The sequence below is a fragment of the Solanum verrucosum genome, unplaced genomic scaffold (genome assembly GCF_900185275.1).
Source record: "Solanum verrucosum unplaced genomic scaffold, falcon-dt-bn FXZP01000106.1, whole genome shotgun sequence".
Taxonomy (NCBI): Eukaryota; Viridiplantae; Streptophyta; class Magnoliopsida; order Solanales; family Solanaceae; genus Solanum; species Solanum verrucosum.
This window is the reverse complement of record NW_026020130.1, coordinates 239,196-259,739: the sequence shown is the minus strand read 5'-3', so window position 1 is coordinate 259,739 and position 20,544 is coordinate 239,196.

Here is a 20,544-nt window from a genome sequence, read left to right as displayed (position 1 = left end):
GGAGGGTCGTAAGTCCTGGTAGTTGTTAAGTTTTAGTTTTAGTTTAGGGGTCTTAGTTTGAGTTAGTTATTTAATTAAGGGTTAAGATGGGTGGTTAGTTAACTAATTACCATTCTAAACCTAACTATAAGACCCTAACCCTAAGACTTTAACTTACACAACTAAACCCACAAGTCAAACTCATTCTTTCTCAAAACCCTCTCAACTAAGAACCCCATTGAAGAAGAAGACCAAGGTTCATCTAGGGCAGCAAGGTTTTGATTTTTCCCCATCAGTTCTCAAGGAATAAACTAAGGTATGGTTGTTTATCACTCTTGGGATCCCTTTCCCTAAGAGGTCCCTTCAAGATGAATTTCAAAATCTCCAATTTCTAGGTTTTCAATCCAAAAACGTGGGTCTTCCTTCTAAAGTGAAATTGATGTTATAAACTGAATTTGATTGATGTTATATGAAAAATTATGAATGAATTTATGTTGTATTTGTGGTTTCTTGAAGAATTCCCCATGAGACCCATGTTTCTCCTTCTTTCCTAATTCTAACCCTAGATTGTGTTGGATATTGATTGAAGGCTATGAATTGAAGGTGATGTTATATAATTCATGTTTGTATGATGATTCTACCCTAGGTTATGTATAATTTCTATGGAATTAGGGTTGAGTCTTTGAATAAAGCCTTGAAGGCTATGAATTGAATATGTCAATTGATTATATTGATGTTGATGATGTTGTTACTTCATGAATTACCTTGTATTATGTATTGGTTATGAACTGATTGGTGATTGAAGTATGAATGTCCTAGGAAGGGCAAGAAGGTATGAAGGTTGGTTCTTCTTTGAATTCAAGTATGGAAGGTGAATTACTTAGATTGTAATGATGCTATACCTAATGTGTTGTTGTGGTGTTGATGACCTAGTTTCCTCATCCTTAACCCTCTACACTTGAATTAGCTACGAAATATGTATGTATGTTATGGTATGATTGCTATATGATTGAAAGGTAGTTCTCATGATTATAGTGTAATGTGAAGTGAAAAGGTTACTCACTTACTAAGTGTTTCTAAAGTGAAAGGATTGTTACTCACTTATGAACACATATGAGCTATTATGGTAAGATGTTTTCATAAAAGTCTAGTAAGGGGTAATGTGCACTTATGTGATAACTAAAGATGATTACAAAAAGGGAATTAGATGCTTAGCACCGAAAGGGCATGTAAATGAGATGGTGGTCTCACGTTCAGTAAGTCCGGCTACCCACATGGGTTTCCTCACGTTTAGCAAGTCCGGATTACCCACGGTATGTGTTGTCTCATGAGATGGAAATCCCCACGTTTAGTAAGTTAGGATTTATAGGAGCAATCTCCTTGACCCTTAACTATGTGCCCACATAGGACTTTAGCTTAGTGGATCCACCTAGATAGCTATGTACGAATGGTTACACCTTAGGCAAGTGTTAACCCTCTCTTTTCGGTGTGAGAGTAGAACACCGGATTCCATGTAGCTCTCATGGTCTATGTCGGTTATGGCAATATCTCCCTAATGTAAAAGTAAATGAAGGTATGAAAGGTGTGAACTATTACTAGGACTTTCTGAGGGTTTCTACATAGTATAAGGGATGGTATGTGACTTCTCTTGCACATTGCACTTGTGGGATCCTAAGAGATGGTTATAGTAGTGTTCTCTTATGATTATGATGATTATGACTTATGTATGTTGAAGTTATATTATGTATAATCATTATGAATATGGTAGGCTATGATGAAATGTGACCTTATGAACGTATGCATGAAGTAGGTTACTTAATGTGATTCTTGGCTTTGAGTAGGGTTATGGGATTCTATTCTTTGCATTGCACTAGTATTGCTTGGGTTGTCTACATGTTGAGATGATATCATGTTGGGTGGTGCCATGATGCTTACTTTGTGTGCACATTGGATTTACTTGGTAAAAATCATGTTTTGGCTAAATGTCCTTTTATGCATGTTTCAAATGGTTTTTATGCATAGTAGCCATACTTAGTACGTGTGTAGTACTAACCCATATTTTCCCCCTTTCCCCACACATTTAGGTTCGGGCCGTTGAAGATTCAAGCTTACTTTTCAAGGCACTTGGAGTTGCTTTCCCAAGTTGGTGAGTCCTCAAGTCCGAGGACGAGACCATATGATCTAGCTTCTATGTTTAGTCTTTTGATTATGTTGAAAGACACTGTTGTACTTTCCTATTCTAGGCTTCTAATTAATGTAAGGGCTAAGTCCCATTTTCGATACTTCTATATCTAGATGGTACATTGTGACGAAGTTAGATTCTATTTCCATATATGAAGTGAAGTTGAACTTCCAAAGTAAAAGTTTTAAATTTTCCGTAATTTTATTCTATGATACATGCTATGATGAAGGCTAAGGGCTTGTATAAGACCTCTTTGAGGTCGAATACGTCGGTAACGACTAGGGGGTGCTCTCGGGTCGTTACAGAATAAATGACATGTGGTCTTTTTATCAAAAAAATTAAATAAAATAGTTTGACAAATTTAAAGAAAAATGCAACACCCCCACAGCTTCCCAAAGCCATCTTCTCCATTGTATTACTCTATTTTTATTATTTTTAGCCTTATTTTTTCTGCCATAAACTCACACCCACACAATCTACTCTATCATATTCCTCTATTTTCATTGTCTTTTCCGTCACACCCACATCCACACAGTCATCTTCTCTGTTTTATTCCTCTTTTTGCATGATTTTTTTTGTCATATTCACCCGAATTTTGATTGTTTTCTTCACTGCACCTTCCCTCATATTTATTCATTTGATTTTGGGTCAAGAGGTGCAAATGTAAACAACAATGGTTCGTATTTTTAAGATTGAGTCTCCTTTTCTTTATTTTTGAGATATTTATAGTTTAAGTAGGGCTTCAGGTTAGTGAGATTAACATTTACATAATGAAAATTGGGATCTTTTTGGCTCCTATTTTTGTTAACTTGAAATTTGAGTTTTGAAGAATTGTTTTTACCTTTTCCTTTATGATTATTGTGGGTGAACTTTACATGATTTGGGTGTTGTTGATATGGGTTTGATTTCTTGTTTCTTTTTGGATCTACCTGAGCTTGCAATGGGAAATTTAAATTGAAATTATTATAACAAAAGATTTAACCTCCATTGAAGTACTTTAAACTTTGAGAAATGATGAGAGAGATAGTGGCTGTAAAATGGGAAAGAAGAAGAGAAAAGATAAAATAAAATAGGCTAAATAATCCCCTCGCGCATCAATAGCGAGTGTATAATACTCACTTTTTCATGTCAGCGAAAAGTGTCAAAATGACACAACATAGTCTAACATGAGGTGTCTAAAATGAACAAAGCCTAGTTAAAGTGTTTAAGTGAAAATTGCTGCCAATTTTAGGGGGTCACCGATGGGTTATGCATATCTTTTATATTTCTCGGAATCCATTGATGGTCCCCTAAAGTTAACACTAATTTTCACTTAGCCACTTCAAATAAGTTTGTTCATTTTAAACACCTTAAAGTAGGGCTCCATTATATCATTTTGACGCTTTTTGTTGAGTTGGCATATTATGTGTGTTATACTTACTTTGAGTGCGTGGAATTCTTATTTTTTTGTAATTTTTTCTTTTTTTTCTTTCTTCTTTCTTCTCTCTCCTTCCAACACTTCCTCCACCATCCATCGTCATCTTGGCACCACGCCACTGTCATTATATATTCAACTTTCTCCTCTCGTCATTTATGATATGGCAAAACTAATAATATATACCAACAAAAATAATTTAAGAAAGGATGAAAATATATCTGCAACATATATCTTCTTCATTCATGATATCAAACTTCTCCGTCTAGTTGTTTCATAGTTGCCGGCAAGTTCGTCGAACCATTTAAGAGTTCTGTTGATTTGTTTTCAACTTTTTCTATTCAAGTTATTTTTTTCAAATACAATTTTTGAAACATTAATTTCCGTTTCTCAAAAGCATTTAACTTTTCTTTTTTGATGAACACATTTCAAGAAAATTCATAAATATATCCAACTTTATCGTGGGTTAGTTTTTTTTGGATACTTTGAATCTTTCAAAAAGAGCAATTTCAATATTGGAGGTGATTGGCGAAGAAAAAAATTGATGGATTTGAAGAATTGAAGCGATGATGGCAGTGTGACAGTTGGATTATGGGTAAATTCTTGTGATCCAAATTAATATTGAATCTAGTGATTATAATAGGTAGATTTGAAGAAAGAGATGGTGGTGATGATAATCGTCAAACTTGAAGAAAGAGATGGTGGAGGAGAAAAAAAGAGGCGCTGCAGATTTTTTTCTTTTTCTTTTTTTATTAAAATGTAAAATTTTAAAGTTGTTAATTAAATAATTTTAAAAATGAGTTTTTATTCATAATATATTTTTTAATAATTATTTTTGGTATATATGTCATGTGTCTTCATTTGATTTGCCACTTCGACACGTCATCGACGAGTATAATACACACATCTTACTTAATTGGCAGATTATCAAAAAAAGAGTCAAAATGACAAAGTGCGGCCCTACGTAAGGTGTTTAAAATGAACAAGGCCTACTTAAAGTGGCTAAGTGAAAGTTGGTGCCAACTTTAGGGGGCCACTTATGGGTTCCACCTTTATATTTTATATATTATATTATATTTACTTTTATGACCATGGTTTCCGGGTCAGCTTCGTACATCTCACTAATTTCATGAGACATCTGCCCCTTCCACCAACAACACATACACGATAGTTATGTCCATCAAGGCTAGGACCAATTAGAAGAACCACCTAGTGTTTTTATCTCCACTTACGTTTTGAACCAGAGACCTCAAGGTTCATTTATTTATATTCATTATATTAGAAGCAAACAATTTTTTTCACATAGAAGGGCTGTGAGTTTTTTTCAAAGATTGTGACTTTTTTCGATAAGTTGTAACTTTTTTGAAGCGTTATGACTCTTGTGATAAGGTACAATAAGCACATGTTCATATGATTCTTTGTTAGTTATAAATAGAGGGGTTCCATCGTATTTTTAAATTACAAATTTTCTACATTTTCTATACTTCTTCTTCTTCTTTAAAACCCCCAGTTTTGTATATCTTCTACATTTTATATTATATTTATTTTTATTTGTTATGGTCATATTATCTTGTGTTGCTAGACATCAAACATCATTTTATTCGTGATCATGTTGAAAATGGTGATTTCGTACTTGAATTTGCCGATTTTGAAAATCAATTAGCTGATATTTTTACAAAATCCCTCATTGAAGAAAGATTTTGTTTCCTTAGAAATTATCTTGGCATTATCGTGTTTTGTAATTAATTGTACTTGATTGTTTTCATTACTGTGTTTTATAAAATTGTACTTGATTTCTCTATTTATGGGTTGCCTTGTTTTTCGTTCTTTTTTTTTTAATTCTCACCTCTTTCTTTTCTCCATACATCTTCCCGTCTTTTTTTCCCATCACGTCTGTCTCTTCGCAGTCAGACGGCTCTTCCTCTTCCCACTATTTTCTTTATATTTCATTATTCTTCTCCTTCTTTCTTCATCCTCCTCTTCTCTCTTCTCTCACTATGACCCGCACTAGATCTATGGCTTCTCTAAAAAAATGTTCCTGCCTCCCCTTCCAATTCCATTGAAATCGATTTCCTCTCTTCTAACTCTTCAGAAGCCGAGTCCATTGATCCATCTTCCTCGTCTAAGAAGCGTCCCTCTGCTGCAAACAAGAAAGATACCAAGAAAGCTCGCCCGACTTTCCCTGAGACCTTTTCTGATGAGGGCTCTATGAGATTCTGGGGATTGGAGCATACAATATTGTTTGCGGCCTTATCTAAGCGTCCAATTGTGCCAGGACGAGTGATAAATCTGGAACAACTTGAGGCCTCTCACTACGCTGTAAGTACGTTCTTTCGTGCTCAAAAGCTATCTTTGTTACTTCGTCTCTGTGGACTTGAGTTTTATGAAGAACCACTCTATCTATTTTGTGCAAACCTTCGGATCTCTGCTGATAGTGGTGAATGGGAAACCTTTGTGTTGGGAAATTGTATTAATTTGAATGATTCCTTGTTTAAAGATGTGTTTGGATCTGACTTTTCTGGTGACATCCCTTTTATGCATGGAAATTTGGGGCCTGATAATTTTGAAATTTCTTTGGAAGATGCTAAATTGTTTGTTTCTGAAACTAGTGTTGATCTTACTAACTTTGGCCCTCTATCTCTTGGCTTTGAGAATCGCATTCTCGCTCACATAGTGGCTACCATCCTGATTCCTCGAAAGGGGTCTCTAAGCAACATCTCCAACAAAGATGTATATGTTCTCTACTGTCTTCTGAAAAAAGCTTCGTATCAAATGAGCGATGTGGTTTCGTGAGTACATGGTGGAAAGTTCTGAAGACAATATTTCTTCTGCTAGTTTACCATATGGTCTGCTCATATCTCGCATCATAGTCAACTCTCTTGTGGACCTTTCTCAATTCATGCCTGTTCTAATTGATACGACTTATGATACTCGTACATTCTCCAGCATGGGTTATGTTTTGATAAATGATAAATGGTATAAGGAGGAGTCTGTTCAACAAAGAGTTGATGCACTGTACCTAAGGTCACTCGCATCTCAGCTGACTCAACTGCTCTGCTTCTCAAAGAGTCGGACCTTATCAAGGTAAGATTGGATGGGTTGGAATCTAACATGCAGGTATTGCAGGACACTCTTGGAAAGGTACTTCAACCACACAAGGATTTCAGCACTGACGTAGGGAAACTCCGTCTAGAGGTGGAAGGACTTAAAAAGAAGGCTATCCGCTCAGTCAATACCATTCTCAAGGAAGTCAACTCTATCAAGTTTGGAGTTGACTCCGCCTACAACGAGCTAGTTGTGACTGTGCACACCTCGTACTCCAACTTCTCCAAGAATGTTGAGCGCACTTATAATACTTTCTGCAGGAATGTGCTCAACACTTTCAAGTATTTCCTTAGTGATCGTTAAGTCTTGGTTATGTTTTCTTTTGCTTTAAGACTATGGTGATGGAGCTTTGACTCCTCTTTTTTTGGACTGTATTATTGGGCTGCCTACCCTAACACTCTTTTTCTGTATATCCGCTTTTGGTTTGGACTATCTAGTTGTACTTCTTTTATGTCTTGTTTTCCTTTTTGATCATGCTAAAGCGGGAGACAAACTTGAATAACAAAATTGCACAAAGCAAATGGGAGCACACATACAGGAGGAGTCATAAACCTACTAAAACAGGGAAGTAAAATTTAAAGCATACAGTTAAAGTTGTCATTATCAAAAAGAGGGAGATTGTTAACTTGGTGTATTTTAAATAATGATAGGAAACCAAGAAGCAAGATCTGCGGATCAAATCAGCCCCACAGAAGAAGGAAATCAAATCAATTAAAGAGTAATTACAGAGCAAGAGATCTGGAAATCATGCAGCCCCACCAAAGGAAGTGGATTCACTATGAATATTGAGTCAATCAGATATCCATTCACGAGAAGCCAAAAAGGAAAAACATAAAGAGACAGACACTCAAGATGACAAGGAAAATCAATAAAGATCAATTCACTGATCACGGAAGATCACTGAGATTCTAAGTGACATCGAAGAAGTCTCACGCCAATTTCTGATTCAAGGTAGAAGTCAAATTGGTATCTCAAATCAAGGAATTGAATAATCTCAATCAAGGAATCATTACAAATCCTTGATTGAAGAAAACCACCTTGGGTTTTCCTATAAGAGCTAAAATCACCTCAACACTCTCCTTATAAATGAAGACCTAGATAGACTGAAAAATCTACGCAACTTCACTTGAACTTATATTGCAATCTTCTTTCATCTTTCATAAAGCTTTGTACACATTGAGTGGACAATTGTAAAAGTAAAAAAGAAGGTAAGATTCTGAGTGTAGGTTATACAAGTAGAGATAGTGTCAACATAGAGGCTCTGATTTGCACATCAGACAGGACACGAAGATTACACTTCCTGTACAACCAAGTTCTCAACAAGCTCTAAAGGAAACCCTTGAAACCCAAGGGGGCTGGATGTAGGCACCACATTGGTGTTCCGAACCAGTATAAAAACATCTTGTGTCAATTTACTTTCTGTATCTACTCTTATTTTATATTGTGAAACTAACCTGCAGGTGAGTCGACTATTCCATATCAAAAGTCGACTGAAGGAATTTTTAATTCACCCCTCCCCCCTCTTGACTTTCATAGTGGGCAATTATTATTGGACGGAGGGAGTAATATTGTAAAGTGTTCTTGAATCACTTTTAACTTTGTTTTTCAATTGATTTTGCAGATTCATGTATTCATTGACACTTGTTTCCAATATACTTCCTACTTTATATACTTTTTCTATTTTAATTTTTTTTTTGAACTTTTTTAGAAGAATATCTCTTTTTTTGGGACAATTTTTAAATTCTAATTTCCCACGTGATATATTTAAAACTACTTTTCATATGTCATTTTAAAATAACAAGATTAAAGAACATTTTGATACATTCTTTCTTTACTCTTTATAATTTTGTATCAAATTAAAACAAAACACACAAATTGAAATATAGAAACAATATAAAATGGATGCGCGTGAAACACCACTAATCCTTTTGAATTAATTAATAAACGAGAATATATATATATATCGCTTTTGGCGTTGTTATAAATCAATAATTAACAAAATAGAATATGTTGTGTATAAATTGAGAAAGATCATTGTTTCTTCAAACAAGCTCTGTATTTCTTAATGCACAACTTGTTCTACTCTTGTAAGTCTGTCTCTCTCCCTCCCTCCCTCTTTCATCACTTTCTTATATTATAATTTATTTAAATTACTAATTTTTTAAAAGTTTCTTTTTATTAAAAACTAATTAAAAATTATGTACAATCAACAAGGTTTACATAAAATGAAATGGAGTAGTAATTTTTGTCTTTTAAGTCTTTTTGGTCTAAATATTTAACGGTTGTGAATTTTAAATTTTGTTTAGTCATTAAACATATATTTGACATTTGGATCATTGTTATCCATTGTTTCATAATGTACTATATTATTGTATTGCATTATACTGTATGGTAGATACAATGTATGACTAGATTGTATTGTTTGCTGCTCTTTAATAACAATTTTAATGTATGGCTAGACTGTATTGTTTGCTGCTCTTTAATAACATTTTTATTGTTTGGTTTCACTAAATCGTACTGTATTATAATTTATAAATTTACTAAAATGTCCTTAATTATTCTAGGGTAGGAGGTTTGGATGAGATTAAATAATATAGGGTAAAAGGTAAAATAGTATTATGAAATATTAAGTAAGGATATAGTTGGAAAAATAAATTAAGTAACAATGGGAACACACCAAATCAATTGTTTCATAAAATGAGGTTGTTCATTGTTACGTAACAACAAAATTTAACAATACAACACAATACATTTTAAATAACAATCAAAACAAACATTGAACGTATGGTAACAATACAATACAATAGGGGCGGACCCACATGCACCCGACAACTTTTCAATTTTTTGTATATATATAATCTATAAAAAATATATTTAAATGTGTACCCAAATAAACAAAAGTGATCTTGTTGCGTTACTTGAAGGCTGAACTATAGAACTCAACGTCTTGAGTTCAAATCCTGTGGAGTGATATGATTTTTTTGTCTTTAAAAATCAGCATTTTCTTAGTAGTTAAATCCTTGTGGTGCCCCTTAACTTCAAATATTCGGTTCGCCTTTGAATACAATACAATAGGTAACAATGATCCAAACAGTGTAAGGTTGTTTCCTTTTATTTGTACAATTTCAGTAAAAAAAATTTACAAACTTAAAATATGTTGACATAGAGTATATTTTTATTTTATTGTGAATGTCTGAAAACTTCATGCATCTAATTTTATTTTTATAATCTTTTAATCATACAAAAGAAGAGGGAGAAAGTAGTATTTATTTCTCTCTATTTTAGTAGGTAATTCCCTTGCTTGATTTTGCACATATTTTTCTGATAATTCGTCGCTAAATATGATTATCAACAATCTTTTATATTAAGCTACAATTTTGTCTCTATTTATAATAATCTTGTGATTTTAACAAGTGTAGAAATAAATCAACTGATAAGGAAAAAAACGATGTGAAAGCTTAAGTTGTGGAGACAATCCATTGATTAGAAGTTTGAACTATAACTTTTGTAGGCAATATTGGAATTCGATCAGAGTAGTGGAACGGTTGAAGAGTGATCTCATGTTGAAGATATTCGTGAACATTTTCATAAGAATCGGTTTCATGTTAAACACAGTTATGATCTCCTATTAAGACTTCAGGTAATTAATATATTTAAAATAATATTAATTAGTCCATCAATTTTTATATATGTGAATTAATCTCATTTTATCTTTTTTTTCAACAATGAAAATGCTACCAAATAACTTTTAATTCTCAAAAAAACATGTAGACTTTGTATTATTAATTCACTCTGTCTTTAATGAAAGCAGTATATTACCTTTGAGGTTCCAGTGAAGAAGTGCTCAATTTTCTAACAAAATGCTCCGTCATGCAGCAAGTTTCAACTCTTGTCAAAGTTTAATTTCACATTTGCCAAATTCTGAAATATATTCTTACTCCTAGTTGTTAAAAAGGAGAAAAATGTAGTCTATACATGAAGCTTCCAACTCTGTAAAAATCAATAAATTACTACTTTAGATAGGTGATATCTGCTTACTTGAACGTAACAAAATTAGTAGGACTTAGGGTGTGTTTGGTACGAAGGTTTCCAATTTTCTCATGTTTGGTTGGGTTAAATATTTAGAAAATATTTTTCAAATCAATTCATTTTCTTCAAATTTAAGGAAAATGACCTTCCTTCAAAACTTTAGGAAAACATTTTCCAAAACTCTCTTCCAACTTCAAATTTCAATCATTTTTTTTGTTGAAAAAATCAATTTATTTTGTCCATACCCTCAAACCACCCCCTCCCCCCCAAAAAAAATTAAAATTTTTTAAAAAGAAATGTTTTTAACTTCAATTTTTTACCCCACCCTCACCCCTACCCCAACCCTCTACCACCCCCCCCAAAAAAAGTATTAAAACTTGTTTTTTTTACCCCTACCCTCTCCCTCCCCTCCCCAAAATAAAAAATTAAAACTTGTTTTTTTTACCCCTACCCTCGCCCCCCCCCTTCCCCAAAATAAAAAATTAAGTTTATTTTTAAAAAATATTTTCAACTTCAATTTTTTTTTTTCACCCCTACCCTCAACCCTACCACTCACCTACCCCCTACCAGCCCCCACCACCACCCGCCACCCCAAAAAAATATTTTAAGTATGCTTTTAAAATATATTTTCAACTTCAAATTTTTATTTTTTCACCCCTATCCTCGATCCCCCGCCATCCCCTTATCACCGCCCCCAACCCCCACTCCCAAAAAAATAATTTAATTTTGTTTTTAAAAAATATTTTCAATTTCAAAATTTATTTTCTATTCTAGTAAAAATAAAAGATATTTCTCAAAAAAAAAAATCATTCATAAATCAAACACTAAAAATCTTTTCTACTCACCAACCAAACATGAGAAAATAAGTAAAAAATCTACTTGTTTTCCAGAAAAACATTTTCTAAAAAAACATTTTCCTTCCTACCAAATACACCCTTCTTCTTTAAATTAAGGAGGACCAGGCAATTTGCCAGTCAACCAGGTCAGATATACTTGGTGATTGACACGTTCTAATTCATCCAACGCTCTGGTGAACTTGTCACTGCATTTCTCAACAACAGAAGGTCTAAGTCTTGAAGCAACAATCATCTCGGATATAGCTCTTGCAATAGCACCATCAACCCCCTTACGCCTTCTCTTTCGATCTGTATCAGTAGGTGAAGGTTGAGGATCAGATGATGAACCGGGGAGTAAAATGTGGATCTTATACGGTAAAAACACAACTTAAATAAGTTAACTATATTTAGCAAAATGACTTAGTATATATATATATATATATATATATATATATATATCTTCAAAAAAAGAGGGGTTTGATAGTGTAACTTAAAAAAATAAGTGAAACACAAAAAGAGGGGTTTGATAGTGTAACTTAAAAGAATAAGTGAAACACAAAAAGAGGGGTTTGATAATGTAACTTAAAAAAATATAGTTTACATAAGCCATCAACCAAGCATGGAGAGAGTAAACATAATAAATGCAATAGTCCTTAAGCCTCAACTTTTGCCCAAAGTACCACATTTATGATAGCAATATTTTTGACAATGTGGCTGACTTAAAAGTGCAGCGAAGTTTAGCTCAACACTTAGCAACCATTGGCTAAAATTTGGCCAAAAGTATAGCAAACAACTTCGTCAAAAATTCTGCAATAGTAAAAGAAAAAATACAACAACCCGCGGCTTAGAATACATCACAAAAAGGAGCAGCAAAAGGCCAAAATACAACAGTGATTCAACCTCAAAATGAGGTGTCAAACAGTAGCATCCAAACAAATGTTATTCTATCAATAAACATGCCAAAGAGAAGTTATTCTAGCTAAGTTGTTTCACTGTTAGCCTCAAATGATTATAGCAGAAAAATGGTTAAAGTGTTGGAATTGTTCATCAAGGGAAGCAACTATTATCAACAATAACAAGCCACAAATTCGCCCAATACAGAGCAGCTATATTTTTCTTTTAAGTAAGGTATCTGTCGAAATACATCTATATCAAATTAATTTACCTGAGAATCTGCTCATGTAGATATAAACACGTTGAGAGAATTCAAAAAAGCAAATCCAGTTATTCTTTTCTGATATCCTTTGAGCTTTGTCTTTGTTATGTCATGTATTCAGGTTAGTCCAAAATACAGAAACAAAAAAAAGATGAAATAGACAAAATGTAAGTAATCCGAGTCCACAGAAATCACTGTGTTTCCTTAAGATTTTTAATCCCCTCATTGTACCCGAGGTTGCAGATTAATTCCTCCCACGATAAAACGGATTAGCCTATTAGATAAGTAGCAGTACCTCAAACTTCACTAATTTTAGCGAACACAAGAACAACAACGAGAGCACACACAGATTGAGTCGATCGATAATTTTATTTATGTAAGAAAATGTATACAGAGGAAAAAAATTCAGTGTTTGAAAAACGAAAAAAACTTCTTATTTATAGCCATTTGTAGCAAGGAACGCGTCTGTTCAAACCCATTTTTTCCAAAATATTGTGTCTTTTGGGAAAAGTAACGACTTTTCGGAAGGAACAGGTCCCTTCAGAACGTTTTTACCGTTACTCGCGAATTTCAAATAAATTTTGTTGCGCCAAATTAATTATGTTATTTAACTAACATTCTGAATTAATTTATAAGAGAAAGGAAATCGATTAATAGGATTGATTAAATAAATTTTGTCCAAAAATATTATCAATCAATCATTTGCCAAATCCGAATCCGAAGCCGAAGCCGAGGCCGAGCGAGTAACGACGACGGCGCGAGGGGGCACCTTTTTCTTAACCCTTTAAGAACTAAAATAAGTGTTTTTAATATAAGGACAACAATTTCCTTTCTTCTACCAATATGGGAGAAATGACATTTCATTTGCACTTTGCAATGACTTTTCATTTTCCATCCAAAATTGGTCAACCCACTTTTCCATTTTCTCTTCTTATTTTCCATTCACACCTTGCTACAACCCAACAATCCACCATATGAATGGAGAATGACTATTGTTAAAACATATGCATGAAAAACTTGTGTGTCTCGTAAATAAGGGTTAATCACATCTAGATAAGTAGGTTTCCCTTTAAACTTTCCTAGTGAACATATATCAAATATACTCTGTCAATCGGTAGAATTGAGATCTTTGAACCATCGAGCTTTGGTGTATACCTAGACAACATAAGTCACACAATCAACCCTTGAACTGTTTTTGGTTCTTATTGTTTTGTTCGTTTTAGCCATGAACACATCTCGGTTAATAAATGCTTAGAGAACTGGCCTTACCGGATTCTCCTTGAAGCGACTTACACTTCACACTTACATAGGTGGTTTCTAACTATGTTATCCCATAGATACACTATTTGATATACCCTGTATTAAACTTAGAAACCATTAAAAAGTCCTTATGCCTTTATCCTGGTTTCTGAACATTGTCTCATCATGAGAATGGACCATAAAATAAATTTTGACAATGTTGAACCGTTATCTATGACTTTGTTTGATCTCCTTGAACCTAGATCTTAGGATCTCCAGTCTTCTAGGTAGAGCTACCACCACGATGACTTGTTTTCAGTCATAGTCCCATTTCCGTCGATGATCTCTCAACTCCCTCTCTAGTTAGGCCTTCTGTAAGTGGATTCGACACATTATCCTTTGACTTTACATAGTCAATTGTGATAATTCCACTAGAGAGTAGTTGTCTAACAGAGTTGTGTCTTCGTCGTATGTGACGAGACTTCCCGTTATACATAACGCTTCCAGCCCTTACTATTGCAGCTTGACTATCGCAGTGTATGCATATAACGGCTTCTTCACCTGCCTTGACTAAGGCGATGAATTCAGACTCCATTGTAGAGTGAGCTATACATGTTTGTTTGGATGATTTCCAAGATATTGTTCCTCCACCAATAGTGAAAACATATCCACTCGTGGATTTCGTTTCAGTTGACCCAGTAATCCAATTTGCATCACTATATCCTTCAAGAACTGCTAGATATTTGTCGTAATGCAAAGCATAGTTTTGAGTGTCCTCTAAGTACCCCAAAACTCTCTTCATTGCCATTAAATAATTTTGATTGGGATTACTTGTGTATCGACTCAGTTTACTTATAAGCAGGCTATGTCTGGTCATGTACAATTCATGAACTTCCCAATACTCTAGCATAATCCAATTGAGACTGACTTTCATCTTTATTCTTAGCAAGATTAAGGTTCACATCAATTGGGGTTTTTGCGCTTTTGAAATTCACATACTTGAACTTTTCAAGTACCTTTTGAATATAATGAGATTGAGACAGTGCTAGACCATTAGGAGTTTTGTGAATCTTAATTCCCAATATCAAATTGGCAACTCCTAAATCTTTCATATCAAACTTACTAGCGAGCATACGCTTAGTAGCTTTTACATTAGCAATGTCCTTGCTCATTATCAGCATGTCATCCACATATAGACATACAATGACCTCCTGATTCGGAGTATCTTTAATGTAGACACATTTATCACATTCATTGATCTTAAATCCATTTGAGAACATGGTTTGATCAAATTTTGCATGCCATTGTTTCGATGCTTGTTTTAGTCCCTAAAGTGACTTAACAAGTTTGCATACTTTCTTTTCTTCGCCAGGAACTACGAAGCCCTCAGGCTGTTCGATGTAAATCTCTTCCTTCAGCTCTCCATTTAAGAAGGCAGTTTTCACATCCATTTGATGGATTTCAAGACCGTATACTGCAGGTAGGGCATTAACATCTGAATTGACGTAATCCTAGTCACTGGTGAGTATGTGTCAAAATAATCAAGACCTTCTTTTTGTCTAAAGCCTTTGACAACAAGTCTTGCTTTATATTTGTCAATAGTTCCATCATCTTTCATCTTCCTTTTGAAGATCCATTTCGAACCTAAGGGTTTGTTCCCTGGAGGAAGATCAACCAACTCCCAGGTATGATTGCTTAAGATTGATTCAATCTCACTATTGACAGCCTCCTTCCAAGAGGTTGAGTCGCTAGACAACATATCTTCCTTGAATGTTTGAGGCTCACTTTCAAGAAGGAATGTTACAAAATCAGATCCAAATGAAGTAGCTGTCCTTTGACGTTTACTGCGCCTTAGACTCTCTTCAGTAGGTTCATTCTCTTTTGGTTCTTCTCGAGGTCATTTAGACCCCCCACTAGATGACTCAAGTCTAGTTTTATACGTATAGATATGTTCAAAGAATTTAGCATTATCTGATTCCATTACCGTATTGTTATGAATATCCAGATGTTCGGACTTATGAACCAAAAATCGACATGCCTTACTATTTGTGGCATATCCAGTGAATACACAATCCACAGTCTTAAGCCCTATTTTCACCCTCTTAGGTATAAAAACTTGGACTTTGGCTAGACACCCCCACAGTTTGAAATATTTCAAGTTGGGCGTTCTACCTTTCCATTTCTCATATGGAATAACATGTGTCTTGGTGTGAGGCACTCTATTGAGCATTCGATTTGCTGTAAGGATAGCTTCCCCCCACAAGTTTTGTGGTAAACCTAAACTTATAAGTAAGACATTCATCATTTCCTTTAAAGTTCGGTTTTTCCTTTCCGCAATTCCATTAGATTGAGGAGAGTAACGAGCAATAGTTTGATGGATTATTCCATTTTCCAAACATATTTCTGCAGATGGAGATTCATATTCTATACCTTTATCACTTCTGATCATTTTGATATTTCTATCCAACTGATTTTCAACTTCAGTTTTATATTGCCTAAATGCATCTATTGCTTTATCCTTACCATTTAGTAAATAGACATAACAATATCTAATGCAATCGTCAGTAAAAGTTATGAAATACTTTTTCCCACCCACGTGATGGTGTTGACTTCATTTCACAAATGTCAGTGTGAATCAGTTCTAAGGGATATGAATTCCTTTCAACAGATTTATAAGGATGCTTAGCATACTTAGATTCAACGCAAACTTGACATTTTGATTTATTGCACTCAAATTTAGGCAAAACATTTAAGTTAATCAGTTTTCGCAAGATTTTGTTATTAATGTGTCCCAAACATTCATTCCATAAACAGTTAGACTCAAACAAGTAAGAAGAAGCAAAATCTTTATTTATATCAACTGCAATTATATTGAGTTTAAAGAGGCGCTCAATGAGGTAACCTTTTCCTACATACATTTCATTATTACTCACTACAATTTTATTAGAAACAAATACACATTTGAATCCGTTCTTAGTCAGAACTGGTATAGAAAATATGTTCTTTCGCAATTTCGGAACAGACCTTGTTCAAAGTCACCACCTTGCCCGATGTCATCTTTAAGAGGACCTTGCCAGTTCCTTCCACCTTTGCAACAATAGAGTTTGCCATAAACAACTTCTCATATGTAGGTGCTGGAGTATATGATGAAATAATTCTTTGTTGGCACAAACATGGGATGAGGCACTAGAATCTATCCACCATTCTCTTGGATTTCCAACCAAGTTGCATTCTGAAAGCATTGCACAGAGATCATCCATCTCTCCTTTGGATTCAGCCAAATTTGCTTGATCCTGCTTCTTGTCCTACTTGGGACACCGACATTCAGTATCCCTCTGACCACGTTTGCCACAATTGAAGCAACTTTCATTGAATTTCTTCTTTGGATGATTGCTCTTTGGACCAAATTCTTAGTTTTTTTTCTTTGATTTTGTGGGATCTTCTTCAACAATATTTACTCCAGATATTGCTGAATTACAACATGACCTCTTTTCTGCGGCCTTGTTATCCTCTTCGATTCTCAGCCTTACCATGAGATCTTCAACAGTCATCTCCTTGCGTTTATGTTTCAAGTTTTGAAGTCCTTCCACAATGGAGGTCACTTCTCAATAATGAAAGCCACTTGAAAAACATCATTCACAACCAATCCTACATTAAAGATTATGTGAGTATTAAGAATAGACTTAATATTTCCAACATAGGCATTAAATAAATTTATACCTTAGCAAGGAGATCATGGATTATGACCTGCAGTTCTTGAACTTGGGTGATGACGATCTTATTGTCTATCATCTTATAGTCCAGAAACTTTGCCACAATGAACTTCTTCATTCCGAAATCCTCTATTTTTTACTTCTTTTCTAAAGCATCCCAGAGTTCTTTTGAGGTTTTGAAATTACTGTACACATTGTACAGATCATCTTGCAGGCCACTCAAAATATAGTTTTTACACAAAAAATCTAAAATCTGAATGTGTCCATGCTTCTGTTACCAAGAATCATTCTTCGGCCGGAGTTTCATCAGACATAACATGAACGTTCTCATTAATGAACCTCTGCAGACTCAACGTAGTAAAATAGAAGAACATCTTCTGCTGCCATCTCTTGAAGTCGACTCCTGAAAACTTTGCAGGTTTCTCAGCTGGTGCTAGGGCAGCAATTGAACGATTGTGTGCAGCCGATATTGTTGTAGCACTCACTGTTCCAGCATTTACTTGACTTGAATTAGTCATTTTCTGTCATAAATGGCAGACAATTTTAGTATGTGAATTACTAATAGTAAATAATAAATCCTTACATAGACTGTTTCTGATTTAACGATAAAGTTTTTATGTTCTTTTAATCGTTAATCAAACGAATTTTAAAAATTCAAACAGAGTAGAAAACCATAAAGGTTTTAATCTCTAGAAACCTCAAATACAGAAACTAATTAAATTTCTTAAGATTATTATGTCCTCTATTCAGGTTAGTCAAAAATACAGAAACAAAAAAAAGATGAAATAGACAGAATGTAAGTAATTCGAGTCCACAGAAACCACTGTGTTTCCTTAAGAAATTTAATCTCTTCATTGTACCCGAGGTTGCAGATTAATTCTTCCTAAGATAAAACAGATTAATTTATTAGAGAAGTAGCGGTACCTCAAACTTCACTAATTTCAGCGAACGCAAGAACATCAACGAGAGCACACACAGACTTAGTCGATCGATAATTTTATTTATGTAAGAAAATGTATGCAGAGAGGAAAATTTTTCAGTGTTTGAAAAATGAAAAAGACCTCTTATTTATAGCCATTTGTAGCAATGAACGTGTCTGTTCAGACAAATCTGTTCATACCCATTTTTTCCAGAATGTTGTGTCTTTTGGGAAAAGTAACGACTTTTCAGAAGGAGCAGGTCCCTTAAAAATGTTTTTACCGTTATACGCGAATTTCAAATAAATTCCATTGCGCCAAATTAATTATGTTATTTAACTAACATTCTGAATTAATTTATAAGAGAAAGGAAATCGATTAAATAAATTTTGTCCAAAAATATTATCAATCAATCACATCATTTGCCAATCTGAATCCGAGGCCGAGCGAGCGACGACGACGGCGCGAGGGCCCCCCTTCTTCTTAACCCTTTAAAAACTAAAGGAAGTGTTTCCTAATATAAGGACAACAATTCCCTTTCTTCTACCAATATGGGAGAAATGACTTTTCATTTGCACTTTGCAATGACTTTTTGTTTTCCCTCTAAAATTGGTTCCCCACTTTTCCATTTTCTCTTCTTATTCCCATTCACACCTTGCTACAACCCAACAGTCTTTACCTACACAAAGGGATCATACTTGATGTCAATGAATTTAAACTAAATACTGAATTAGTAATATTTCAAAAATTACAGAATGAAATAAATGTCTGAATAGCTCAACCTTGTCAACTCGGATATTATATATCTGGATGCAGGAGTCATCCATTCCTATGGCAATAGCATTGTTATCTTGAGTATGAAATGCCAAAAAGGTTGTTGCGGGTGGGGAAGACATAAATGTTGTCATAGTCTGCATTTGCAACAGAAACAATATAGAGATTAGTGGAAAGCAAAATAAAGCAAAATAATATATAACTTCATGCAATTAATTCCTGATTTATAGCTTCTTAGTTGAACTGCTAGGCTAAAGCTAGAGTGCAAGTTGCTCAAAGTTTCTCTCTTTCATCCCCATATGCCAAATTACCTGTGGACAACTCAGAATGAAATGATACGACATTTTACCTTAAAAGTCATCATATTGAACAATGATATTTTCCTTCCAGAAGCTGACTTGATGTAGGAGTCATTCTTGAGGAAGTAACGAAGAAGTGTTAATTGTAAGAGCGCCAGTACTATTTGATTGATGAAGGAGTTTTTGTCTTTTCGATTCAGCCCTTTTTTCTTTTAGCTGGGATAAAAATAATTGCTTTCTCTAGGGTGACATCTGTGCATATCTAGTACGACGACGCAAATTTCTGTCAGAAGTTCTTTCTTGGACAAACACAATATCTCTATTTTCTTCCATTTATGTTTCAAGTAGTTTATGCTTTGTTAAATTAATTTATAGGTTAATGTCATCTGGAAACAATACATACAACTTACAAAAAAAATGTAGACAATACTAAATGACTGTAACAGGACAACCATTGGGATCAAATGGCATACATTTGAGACATATCAATGTAGCATTCACTGCCACACCTTGCTTGAGAGGCAATAACTGTGAATCCAACTACTATTGCATTATTAATTAACTGAAGTCGCTATAAGAACTTGTAGCTTCAAATTCTGAATCCGCTCCTTTACTTGGAAATTCCCCCCCATAAAGTCCTTAAATTTAGGTCCATTGAAAGTGACAAGTCAGTAAGCTAACATGTTAGTTATGTGTAAATTGCCTTCAATGAAGTTAATGAAACAACAACTAATAATAATAGTGGTCCAAGACAATATTGACTCTGCATTTTCTTAAGGAGAAGTGCAACACACATGTTCATGAGAGAAGGGGATGCAAGTTTAGTTACCAATCGAATATATATAAGTTCATAAACGCAATACGATAACTATTTCTTTCTGTCCAGTTATGTGTTGCGGTG